A 10,357-nucleotide genomic window follows, 5' to 3' on the forward strand; every position below is an offset into this window, starting at 1 on the left:
CTCCATTTTACAGATGAGAAAACAGACTCAAAGAGGCTAAGTAGTCTGCGCAAGGTCACACAGCAAGATGAGTAATGGCGGAGACCCACGCCTCGCTGACAGGTTGGCTCCTAAGCTCTGCCTGGAACTGCTTTCTCTAAGAGGGCGGGGCTGGTGTGGCCACTCCCACCTCCCCAACCCTTTCCACTCCAGAGTGTAATGAAGTCATTCTCTAAGTTGAATTTCAAGAACATAAACCAGCACCTAAAACAACGACCAGGCAAAAAGTCTGAGCTTGATGAATAAATGTGTGAATGAACTACTGAATAAATGAATGAACTACTTGATGTATAAATGAATGGATGAATGAATTTCTCCTGACTGCAATCTCTCCTCTCAGAAAGAGAGTCTACACTTCCCTCCAGGAGAGTCAGGACCAGGCACCCACCAAACATTCTCCCCTTGGGCTGGAGAGCCTTCTGAGGCGAGGTATAGGAGACGGGCTTACATGTGTTCCTGCAGGACTAACTCTGCTGCTTGCACGAGAATAACCAAGCCTTAGTCTGCAGAGCACGCTTGTACACGTTCTCATGGATTTCTCTCCATAGCCACCATGAGGGAGCTACCACGCTCCCATTTTACAGGTTAAGAGCCTGCAGTGCAGAGAGGGCACGTGAGTTGTCACACAGGAACAAGCGACAGAATGGGGGTCACTTCAGATCCCCCATCCCTTCTCCTCTGGCCTGTCCCTGTGTGTAGGGTCAGAGACAGGATTACAGGATTGCCAGGGGTTTGTCCCAAATCCACAGGCCAACAGGTCAAGGGGCAGCATCCGGGTCCACATTTTGAGGGAAATGAAATGGAAACAAAGGCATTCCAGGGGATGTGGCCAGAGGTCCCAGTCAGACAGCACGACCAGGCTCGGAGATTTCAGAGAACCGCGTGATGGGCCCCAGGGCGGCATCAGGCCAGAAACCAGGCAGAATCAAGGGCATTACTGAAATGTACCTGTTGCTAAAACAGGTACAAGCCCAGCCAGAGGCAGCCCAGGAACTTGGGCGCAGAATCAGCAATAGGTCCCCGCCTGCCCTCCTGCTCACCCCTCCTAGTGGGGCACGGGATCATCACTGGGGAAGCTGGATGCCACACAATGGGCTGGGAAGGCAGAATCTCTCTATGTGGGCACGGAGCAGTGTTGCCCGGCCCAGCCAGGCCCTCACCAGACAGCCAAGCACAATGGCTCTCTCAGACAGGCAGACAATTCAGCCCTTTCAGGCCGAGGGCAGCCGGGCTGGCATCCCCTGCACCTCTATTTCTCTCTGGCTCCCGTAAGTGAATCACTCAGAATTAATGACCCTGGGAACAATGAACGAGGAGCAGGTTTGAGTTCTTCTTAAGCAAACAGAAAGCTGCATCCTAGGCACACCAGTGCCGTTGCTGCTGATGAAGATCTATGCAGCTGATGCTCCAGGGGCACAGAGCCACACAACAAAGTGTCACTGAATTGTCACTAACTGTGACCATCAGAACCATAGAAGGTTAGGTTCATAGCATCACGGATTTTTCAAGAGCTACAGATTGTTCTCATTGCAGAGCCACAGAGAGTGAATGCCCCAGAACTGTCAATCATAAGCTTAGAATCACCAGCTCAGGGAATCACAGACTTGCAGGACCATCAACCCATCAGTTGTCAGAACCTAGCTCTCTAGAGAGAGAAAAGGCCTTACAGACCATCCTGTCTAAGGCTTCATTTTGCAGGTAGGGAAACTGAGTCAGCTGATCAAGGGCACAGAGCTAGGGCTAGGACACACACCTCATCACTCTGCATCCTTGCTCCACTTCCAGGGAAAATGGGCAAGAGCTGCAGCAGCCTGAGCTCCTGGACGCTTGGCCCAGGGACTTGCCTCTTGGGAATCGGTCTGGCCCCACTCTGAGGGATTATCTGGTGCTGTCAGGGCACCTGTGGTCAAGCCCTTCCATTGTGTCAGGTCTGAGGCTTTGTCAGCTCTAATGTCAGGATGATGTAGTTGACAAGTCTAGACAGGCATGGATTCTTTTAGCCAATCCCTCAGTTCCCTGCCTAATAAGGGAGAATAATGCACCCTCGTGATTTTACCACCTGTGGAGAGAATGCCCACAGGTGATCACACAGGGGAGAGAGCTGGTCCTCCTGGGTTTCACCCTGGGATGTCCATTGCCTCAGAAGGGTCACTTCAGTTCACTGCCACACAAGGAAGCCCAGTCTCGCTTCCCAAGAACCTGTCACATGCTAGGCTCGGAGAAGCTACTAAGAAGGAAACGGTGCCGACCTTCGAAGCCCCTGTAGTCTACTAAGAGAGTCACATATGTATGTGATCATAAGCAAGGCAGAGTGTGGTGGCAATAAACACAGAAGAGACGGAAACTAAGAAAGGCTGCATGAGATAGTGGTAGCATTTAAACTGATCCATCACAGAGCTTTTCTTTATATCAGTTCCTGACGGTTCAGGGAGAGGAATCCCAGGAGGAATATATTAATCTTGCTGAATGAAAATTTGGAGATTGGAGTTCAGGCACGCAGCTAGAAGTTGTGTGACAAAGTTCCCGAAAGTAGGAAGTTGTGCAGTAAAAGAGCTCCAGAAATTTGCCTGGGACTTTTTGGAGTTATTGCTGAGTACTAGGGTAAAATTCCATGAGACTGAGCAAAGAACAACTGACAGGTTGCAGCTGAACATTTCCCAAAGCTCACATATGACAGGAAACATTTGAATTATGACCAGCCAGAGTGGTGAGAAATCATTGAAAACCTAGAACCTTCAATGGAGATTCTGTAGAAGTCACGCCTTAGCTAGAGTGAGGGCTAGTCCAGACCAGCCATAGCAAAGCTTTAAAACAGGCTTCAAAGGGTGCCTCCGATTTGCAAGTAACCCAGCTGCCTGTTACAACAAAGCCCAACTTCTTTAAAGGAAGACAACAAAATTGAGACACTCAACTACATAACAGCGATAATGTCCAACATCCAATCAGAAATTATTATGTGCGCCAAGAAGCAGGAAAATGTGACTCACAATCAAAAGAAAAATCAATCAATAGAAATGAACCCAAAAATGACATAGAAGATGGAACTAGCATACAAAGATGTTAAAATAGTTATTATAACTATGTTGAAGTATTTAAATAAAAATATAAGCATAATGAGGAGAGAAATAGAAGATATAAAAAATAATCAGGTGGAACTTTTAGAGGTGAAAAATGTAATATAATACCTAAAATGAAAAACATTATTGGGTGAGATTGACAGCAGATCAGATACTGCAGAAGAAAAGATCATTGACCCTGAAGGTGTGGCAATATAATTTAGCTAAAATAAAACACAGGAAGAAAAAAAGACTGGGGGGGGGGGGAAATAACAGATCTTAGCAATCTGCGATATGACAGCAAATGGTCTAACATATGTGTAATTGAAGCCCAAGGAGAGGAGAAAGTAACAGAAAATCTATCTGAAGAAATAATACTGAAAATTTTCTAAATTTGATTAAAACACTATAAACCCACATATCAAGAATCTCAAACCCCAAGCAGGATAAACATAAAAACTCCACACCAACTTACATCATAATCAAATTGCCGAAAACCATTAATAACAAGAAACTCTTAAAAGCAAACAGAGAAAAAAGACATGTTATGTATAGAGAAGCAATGATATGAATTAAAAGACAGTTCTTATCAGAAACTATGCAAGCCAGGAGACAATGGAATATCTCTAAAAGAAAAAAAAAAACCTGTCAACCTAAAATTCCAGGTTTCCAGCAACAAAACCCTTTAAACAATGAAGGAAAAATAAAAACTTTTTCAGAAAAACTAAGAGAATTTGTCACCATCAGACCTGCACTACAAGAAATAATAAAGGAAATTCTTTAGGTGAAAGAAAAATTATACCAGATGGCAACTTAAATCTACACAAATGAATAAACATGTCAATAAATATAAAGGTATTTTCTCATTTGTCAACTGAAATCTTTAAAAGATAAGCAAAAATAACAGTGTATGTTGGAGTTTACAATGTATGTGAGAGTAAAATGTAACATAATAGCACAAAAAAGACAGAATGGGGAAAGGAAATATACTGTTGTTATAAGTTTCTTACATTATTTCTTGTAGTGGATTTGTATTGGGTCAATTCAGTTAAGCTGGAACTACATTTCCCAGAATTCCTTTCCCTGCTCGTTAGCATGGGTCCCAAGAGACATTTTTTGCAACATCTGGAAGATGGAGTAAAGCAGTAGCCACATGCATTTTTGCTTTTTTTTGTTGTTATTGGTTGGTTTTTTGGTCTCTCCGAAAGTTGGTACAGGGACACCAGGTGCAGCTCACACACAGTGTTGTTTAACTGCTGGGTCACCTTGTCACCATGAAGGCAGCAGCTGGAGCTGGGCCCACAGCTCCTGCTGTATCATCCTTCCGTTTCTCTAGTCCCTGGCATTGAAGTTAGGAGGTGTGAGATGACGTTGGGGTTCTGGTTTGTTCCCACTCTTCCCCACTCTCCCCTCACTTTAAATCCATCTCTTCTTCCCAATTTCCTTCCTTTCAATGTCAGAGAATAGCCTTTTATAAATTCTTTATCTCACTCTATAGTATCATATAAGGTTAAATTCTTGTAATAAATCTCTTATATATCACTCCCAGTGGTTCTGCTTCTCTGATGGAACCCTGACTAATAAATATGTAAAGTGGCATAATATTATGTAAATACTATGTGAGAAGTTAATGATGTATATAATTAACACCAAAGCAACAACTGAAAAAAGAAGTGAAAATAAAATGAAATCATAAAAATAATTAATCCAAAAGAAGCCAGACAAGGGGAAATCAAGGAACAAAAAAGAGATGGGACAAATAGAAAGCAAGTAGCAAGATAGTAGATTTAAATCCAAGCACATCGACAATCAGTGACCATAGGATGGCCACGGGCTTGAAAATTAATCTGGGGAACGTAATTTGGTGGTTATCAGAAGGTAAAGGGGTTGGGGGGTGGGGGATGAGGGTGAGGGAGATCAAATGTATGGTGATGGAAGGGGAGCTGACTCTGGGTGGTGAACACACAGTGTGATTTATGGATGATGTAATACAGAATTGCACACCTGAAATCTATGTAATTTTACTAACAATTGTCACCCTAATAAATTAAAAATAAATTAAATAAATAAATAAATAAATAAATAAATCCAAGCACATCGATAATTATATTAAATGCTAATTTTTTTTTTTTCATTTCCATTTTCAAGGCAGAGATTGTCAGATTGGATTTAATAAGCAAGACCAGGGCCTGCCTGGTGGCTCAGGCGGTTAGAGCTCCATGCTCCTAACGCTGAAGGCTGCCGGTTTGATTCCCACATGGGCCAGTGAGCTCTCAACCACAAGGCTGCCGGTTGGACTCCTCGACTCCCACAAGGGATGGTGGGCTCTGCCCCCTGCAACTAAGATTGAACACGGCACCTTGAGCTGAGCTGCCGCTGAGCTCCCGGATGGCTCAGTTGTTTGGAGCTCATCCTCTCAACCCCAAGGTTGCCAGTTAGACTCCCACAAGGGATGGTGGGCTGCAACCCCTGCAACTAATAACGGTAACTGGACCTGGAGGTGAGCTGCACCCTCCACAACTACAATTGAAAGGACAACAACTTGACTTGGAAAAGTCCTGGAAGTACACACTGTTCCCCAATAACGTCCTGTTCCCCTTCCCCAATAAAATCTTAAAAAAAAAAAAAAAAAAAGAGCAAGACCCAAGTATATGTTGCCTACAAGACATCTACTTTATATAAAGGAACAGAAAAGTTAAAAGTAAAAAGATGGGGAAACCGATAGCAGGAAAGCACTAATCATAAGAAAGTTGGAGTGGTTATATTAATATCACACAAAGTAGACTTCAGTATAAGGGATGTTACCAGAGATTAAGAAGGATCTTTATTAATGAAAAAGGGACCAATTAATTAAGAGGATATAACACTCCTAAACATGTATGCAGTTAATAACAGAGCTTCAAAATACATGAAGCCTAAACTGACACACCTGAAAGGAGAAATAGACAAATCCACAACTAGAGTTGGAAATTTCAACACTCCCATAACATATAGAACAAATAGACAGAAAGTCATCAAGGATATAAAAAACTTGAACAACACTGTCACCTAACTTGACCTAATTGACATTTATAGAACACTCCACCTAACAACAGAGTACACATTATTTTCCAGGGCACGCCAACGTACACCACATGTTGGGCCAGAAAACGTGTCTCCGTACACTTAAAAGGATTGACATCACTACACTGATTCTGGAGAGAAAAAAAATGTTAAGGGGATGCACAAGTTTTTGTTTGTTTGTTTGTTTGTTTTGTTTTCTTAGCTAAAAGATAGAGAAGAGAAACTTTCTATACAACTCAAATGAATCAGTCATCTTTTGTTGCTTACAAGTGATAGCAGTGTGCCTTAAAACTTAGACATGTCTTAAGACTTAACTCCTTTTGAACAAGGTCATGAATCAGAAGGGACTTCCAGGCCAGTAGGGCATATTATTGAAAGTCAGGGTGACTTTTCAAAGGGAGGGTGCTGGTAATAGCAGCTAAGGCAAGAAACAGACCGATACATAGCTAGATCTCTGAGCTCCTACACCTCCTCCTGGGTGTCCCAAGGCACGTCAATGTGTCCAAAACAAAGCCAGCCGTGTATTCCCAGCCCCCCCAGAGCACCCATCTTTACTTCTCTGTCTCAAAACTGCTATTTCTTCCAAATTACCCATCTTGGTTAGTAGCACCTCTCAGAAACCCACAGGCAGTCTCCACTCCTACCTCTCCTTCAGTTCTCACGGTTAATCGGTCACGGAGTCCTTTTGAGTCTTTCTTTTTCATTGATCTCAGGAATCCAGCTTTCTCTCCGCCCCTCCCCCGCCGCCACCACCACGGCCACTGCAAGGTCCAAGCACTTTTTTCCTTTCTCACGTTATTCTATAACTGCCTCTAATTTCCCCCGGGCCTTCTGCCTTCTTTTGTCTCCTTCTGTGCTAATAGAGTTTCAACTTTCTTGATTTTTATGTTTTAAAAAATCACACAGTAATACATATTTCTCATCCGAAAATGTCTAATACAGGTAAGAAAAATCCAAAATACATTACTTAATAAACAGAAGTAAAAGCAATTGTAACTTCGTATCAGCTCGCCACCACCACTCAGTGATAACCACTGTTTGTATTTGGGACGAACCGCCTTCCAACTCTTTTCTAAACATTCATTAATATTCTTAATGATAATAATATTCTTAATAATAAAATGTGATTGTTCTAGACATATTACTAGGGTGACCCAGTTAACCCGGGACAGTCCCGATTTTAGCACCAAAGGTCTTGCATCCCAGGAAAGCACTCAGTCCGGGGCAAATTGGGATGCTTGTAAACCTGCAGTTTTTTTTGCTTAATATATTAGCATATTTTGATGTTAATAATATACAACTTTATCTTCATTTTAATGACTGCAGGGATAGCAACAGGTGTATGGGATCAGACAATTAAGGTCATGAACTCATCCTAGAAAACGTGCTACACACCTCACTGCTGAATATCACTACAGTCACCTTTGAAGTACTCCCCTTGGGAAGCTATGCACCAACACCAGTGCTTAGTCCACTCTTCAAAGCTATTTTGGAACTCTTTTTCTACAATGTCCATCAGAGCTGTCACCATATTGCCCTTGATGTCCTGAATGTCATTAAAATGTCTTCCTTTCAATAGTTCCTTTATCTTTGGGTAAAGAAAGAAGTCATTGGGGCCAGATCAGGTGAGTAGGGAGGGTGTTCCAATACAGTTATTTATTTACTGGCTAAAACCCCCCTCACAGACAGTGCCATGTGAGCTGGTGCATTGTCGTGATGCAAGAGCCATGAATTGTTGGCAAAAAGTTCAGGTCGTCTAACTTTTTCACGCAGCCTTTTCAGCACTTCCAAATAGTCAACTTGGTTCACTGTTTGTCCACTTGGTACAAATATATAATGAATAATCCCTCTGATATCAAAGAAGGTTAGCAACATCTTTGCAACAAGGCTGTGAACTTGTCAGTCCTCGTATATGTCAAAATACTCTTTTAAAAGGAAAAACCCACTATCGTCCACTTAACATCCTTTGATGTAGGGTTTCCAGGCAGGAATTCCCACCTGTTCTCAGGATTTTTTTTTTTTTTTTTTTTTTGCTTTCCTATTCCCGAATCCCGAGATATAAGCTGTTTTCTGTTCTCCACGATGAATCTTTCCACAAAGTGACAGCCAATACTACCAACCACCTGGGTTCAAGGAGCCGATTTTCCCGATTTCCCAACCAACTTTTCTCGGGATTCAGGAAGGGGAAAGTGAAAAAAAAATCCTGAGAACGGGTGGGAAGTCCCCCCTGGAAACCCTACTTTGATGTACCCCATAGAGTAGCGCAGTGAGCTCCAAAGTCAGGGTAGGGAGATGCATTCCAGGAGATGCTTGAGAAGAACCACTGATGCAAGGGAGATAAGTACCAGAATTTATGGATTCTTTATCTCATGTTTTACATTTTTCTGTTGAGGAAACTGGACAGTTGCATGCAAAAGAATGAAACTGGACCACTATCTTACACCATACACAAAAATTAACTCAAAGCAGATGAAAGACTTGAACATGAGATCTGAAACCATAAAACTCCTAGAAGAAAAACATAAGTGGTAAGCTCCTGGACATCAGTCTTGGTGACGATTTTTTTTTTGGATTTGACACCAAAAGCAAAAATAAACAAGTGGGACTACATCAAACTAAAAGCTTTGCATAGCAATGGAAACCATCAACAAAATGAACAGGCAACCCACTGGATGGGGGAAAGTATTTGCAAATTTTATATCTAATAAGGGGTTAATAGCTGAAATATATAAAGAACTCACACAATTCAATAGCAAAAAAAGCAAATAATCTGATTAAAATTTTCCATTTTTGTGTCTTATACATGGTATATTTGTATGGCAGTACATGGATATAATTTATTTATAAATAAATCACCTCTTAATGGGGATTATTTTGTGTTTATTTCAAGCATGATCCTAAAAGTTAGAGATGTTCACCTGATAACATACTAGCTCTAGCCGTCCTGGAATGTCCAGCATGGTTAATTTCCTCCTTCAATTTCATCTACCATCTCCCGCCCGCTCAGCAAGCCATACCAAACCATGTCTGTTTCCTAAACATCCATATTCTCCCTTTCAAACATTTGTACAGGCTGTTTCCACTGCCAGAGGTTCCAGACACTCCACCCTCTTCACCTCGTGGCTAATATGTACCTGTCCCTGGAGACCCAGATAAGTGACATCTCTGCCAGGAAGCCTTCCTGGGTACACACCCCCTCTGGAGCCCATCCCATCCCTGCTGGGTGCCCCTCCTCCTTGTTCCCATAGCACCTTGTGCTTACCTGCACAACACTGACCACGTGACTTTGTTAATTGCCTGTTTATCCCTCTGTGACCTCCTCAAGGTTGGGATTGTCCTTCAGATTTGAATCCCTGGTGATGGTCCAGACCAGCGCCTGCCACTTGTTACTAAATGGTGAAAGAATAAACAAACAATAATAGCTAATGTTGTCTATCGCACTTTGTAGATGCCAGGCACTGGTTAAAGAACTTGACATACATTTGCGCATTTAACACTCCACAAGGCGGGTACTTCTGTTGTCTCCATTTTACAGATGAGGAAACAGAGGCACAGAGAAATCAAGTAACTTGCTGAGATCACACAACTAATAACTGTCTGAGCTGGGATTCGAACCCAAGCAAATCAGCTTCAGAACCCACGCTATCAACCACTGTGTGAATCACTCAGTGAAAGAACGAATGAACAAATGAAGGGAGGAAGGAACAAATGAATGAACAGTTAAACAAAAGAATGAGTAAAAACAAGTGTCCAGTGGCCTCATGAGACCATGCCCAGATTGCTTTGCAAACATCAACCAACTGCTCTATCGGAAAGATGCTTTTGTCGTTTTTCATCTTATGCCATTTAAATTTTTTTTAATTGGTGCATAACAAGGTCCCAAAAACTTGGCTCCTTCCTCCTCACCCCTTTACTGGCACCAATCAAACCGTCCTGTCCTCACTGCTTTTTCCGTAACAGCCATGTAGCGTAATGAGCATCTAGACGGTATGATCATTGAGTGTAAGAGCTAGCAGGTACACTTACAGACACTTAGATTATCATGCAGTCCAACCTTCCATTTTGTAGATGGGAAAACCGTGGCCCAGAGAGGCAAAGTGATGTGCTCACAGTAACACAGCAAGTTAGTAGCAGAGTTGAGCACGGGCCTAGCCTCCTGACTTCCAGTCTGTCTCTCTTTACCAACCCACCTCTCATCA

The sequence above is a fragment of the Rhinolophus ferrumequinum genome, chromosome 9 (assembly GCF_004115265.2).
Source record: "Rhinolophus ferrumequinum isolate MPI-CBG mRhiFer1 chromosome 9, mRhiFer1_v1.p, whole genome shotgun sequence".
NCBI lineage: Eukaryota > Metazoa > Chordata > Mammalia > Chiroptera > Rhinolophidae > Rhinolophus > Rhinolophus ferrumequinum.